This window comes from Gavialis gangeticus, unplaced genomic scaffold, assembly GCF_001723915.1.
Source record: "Gavialis gangeticus isolate Ggan-Ray unplaced genomic scaffold, GavGan_comp1, whole genome shotgun sequence".
Taxonomy (NCBI): domain Eukaryota; kingdom Metazoa; phylum Chordata; order Crocodylia; family Gavialidae; genus Gavialis; species Gavialis gangeticus.
Window position 1 is genome coordinate 92,865,036 of NW_017729022.1, and position 3,415 is coordinate 92,868,450.

Here is a 3,415-nt window from a genome sequence, read left to right on the forward strand (position 1 = left end):
CTAGTTTCCCCCTCAGCCTTCTCTTGTGGAGGCTGAACAGGTTCAGGTCCCATAGCCTCTCCTCATAGGGCCTGCCCTGCTGCCCCCTGATCGTGTGAGTGGCCCTCCTCTGGACCCTCTCGATGCTGCCCGCATCCCTCCTGAAGTGCAGCGCCCAGAACTGGACACCGTACTCCAGCTGTGGCCTGACAAGTGTCACATAGAGGGAGAGGATCACCTCCTTGGCCCTGCTTGTGATGCATCCGTGGACTCCAGTGGGGCTGTGGGGAACTGAAGAGACAGGCACATGACCTACACCAGGGGCGGCACCCCTGGTGGATCTGCCCCTGTCTTGTAGCAATGGATGTCAGATTGAGATTTTGCATTTAAATGGAACAGAAAAGAAAGTAATACTCACAATGTGACTTTTGAACCTATGAAGGGTGTGGTTGCAGATTCCATTTTCGAAAGCAAAGCTCGTAATTACAGGAATAGACGAGAGAACTACACATTCCTGCTTAGAGCTGGCTCTAGTTACTGCTTTTCACCATGCTTTAATAAAAACATAATGTAACTTCTAAATACAAGCTCTCTCTGCTTTATGGAAAAGAACAGTGCATGGACCTAGATGAATAAAAAGCAACAACAAAAAGGGGTTTTTTGGGTGAAACTAATGTTAAAGGGAAAAGTTCCACATAGCTGCACTTGGAACTCTTTAGGCCCCAGTGTCACTACAAAAATGCATGCATTATTCAAGGAATTGATATGTGTGCAATATCTAGACCTGTTAGCTCACTAATAGCAAGCATCCTGCTCACCATGTAATGCCTTGCAAAATTCCCAGGCGGTAGGGGTTCTTTTTGATTGTTTAAAATATCTGCTTTTAAAAATGTTCAGTACAATGATATTTACCCATTGTTCCACATGATTTTAGGTTTTGGGAGGTTAACGTGACATGACCCAAGATAAAGTAATATAAATCTCACATTGTCAGAAAGTAAAGAAACACTTGGTAAATACAAATAATACTAGCTGTCACAGAAAGCAGTAAGGTAAATACAAAATATACAGCCTGGACTACTGCACATGTGGGTCAATGCTACTAAATATTGTTTGCCGTACACAGTAATTAAAGCAAAACTGGGCAAGCTTTGGATTCTTCACCTGTTAGGGCCTGCTGCTATAGTCCTACTGTTTAATCCAGTATTACAAGGCCTCACACTTGTCTTCAGCTAAATCCGTGAAGCGTTCTTGTTCTTCTCATGTCTCTACACCACGTTTGACCATTTTGTTACAAATGCTTGTGCTCATTTATTGTTCTTTGCAAGGTCTTTCATTGTATGTGTGCCTTCAAGCTGCAGGCATTGCATAGTCTGAGGCTCTTTGCTGCAGTCATAAGTGGCTGAACCAACGGTATAGCCCCAATTCTTCATTAGTTCCTTGGAGCGTCCGACTCCGGTACATAGATAGTTGAGCCATCACCACCTTTGCCATGGTTTGTTAGCCCCTGGTGGTAAGGACTCAGCTGCTGAAATGTCCATTTTTCTAGTCAGGTATTTTCTTCAGCCTCTTGTTCCACATCTGTAGCTGTGTCTCCTTAGGGGTCGCATCAAGAGATTGGGTATTGGTGAGAAAGCTCCTGCGTAACTTCAGACTTTTGTATGTTGTGGGATGGTTAAACAGCAGGTGTCTTGCATCTTCAGTTGTCTCAATTACTCCACCCTGCCAGTTACTGCAGCAGGAACTGTACTATTCAAGAAATATGTGGCTTGAGTATGTGTTTTTATATTACTGTGCCTCTCAAGGGTTTGTTAATGCATTCATGGTATTCAAAGCTGGCATTGGGTAAGCAGGAAGCTGGATGCTATAGGTTTTAAAACGGTCTAGATTTTAAGTAAGTTCCCTTTTATAGGAAACTGCAACATTGCATGTAGGTCACATAATAGAATCTGTGAACTGCAATCAGGTTCCTTCAGAGAGCATGCATGCAGCAGTTTTAAATGAAAAGTTTGTAAGATGGTGTATTTTTGAGGAGGACAGCTAACAGTTGTAGACCAATAATACTTCTTCACAGGAATTGTATGCTTTTGCTGAAACAAACATGAAAAAAGTCTGTAAATGAAATGGAAATGGATCTAGTCTGTTCCTAGTGCCTACAGTCCTTCCCCATTTTTCCCTGTTCTTTTCCCACTTGCAGCATCCGGTACTTAATGTCTAGGAAGACCTGATTCAGACCCTGTGCCCCTAACTCCCATGTACAGTACTTACTTGTGCACCCTTCCTCCAAGAATTTTTCCAGTCTCTTTTTGCATCTGGTTAAACTGTCAGCTTCCACAACATCTTGTGGCAGTGAGTTCCATATATTAATTGCATGCTGTGTGCAAAATCTAGAACTTGTCTTGCATGGGAAAAGTCGAAGCATCTCTGCCTCATACCATAAAGTAACTGGTCCAAAATCGTAACTAGAACTGAAGGCTATTTTGGTTTGTTTGGTTTTTTGTTGTTTTTTTTCCCTTTTCCCTTGACACCAGCTGATATCCCCTGGAACTACTTCCTTTCTCTCAGCAGCTTCCTTTGCCATCTCCTGCAGAATACCCAAAATGGGATAGAATTACCCCTCTACAAATTGCCCCTCTGACCTTAAAGGGCTAATATATCCTATTATATTTCTCTCACAAGCCTAATACTGTTCTGCACAGGCTAGCCCCTGTGCCTGCATGTTGTCTTTTAACTTCACAGCATTGCTGTGTGAATGCAGGGATTGTTCAGTGCCAAATGGCTCTCAAGATTGGGGGCTCTTTTTGGATTATATCCCTTACTTATTGCTCACTTCCCTCCCTCTCATTTACATCCATTTCACTTTTAAAACTTCCATTAAATTCTACCTTTCTTAGACAGCTCGCATGCTGTAGCCCTGTGTGTTGTCTTTAAATCTAAAGTTTTGCTGAATTAGATTGCAAGTGAAGGAAAGGTTGTGACTGCTCCAGAAACTGTGCCAGTCTCTAGAGCTTCAGAATACTGCCTTAATCACAAGATGATGCTTGCTTCCAAACTGCCTTCATATTCCACTCTTTTCTGCATGGGTGAGGATCCATCTTTCCAAAACTATAAAGACTTGTTCATTTTCACTCATTCCCTGTTAGATGCAGTGCATTGTATTAAGTACTTAACCACCTTTGATTTTCTAAACCTTTTCTTTAAAAGAACCAACTACTTTCTGCAACACTATACATTCTCATGCCACTGTCCTGTTTAGTTGGTTCCTGCTATTTTAAATCAGACCTTTAGACTTCATGGCTTATCTTACTCACAGTAAGCCAACAGATGAGGTTCCTCCTTGACTTTGCAGCTGATTGTGAAACTGTCAGGAGAAATTTATATACTTATGTAAATATAAATCACCTTGTTAATCATAATTAAGGCTACAGAAGTTAGA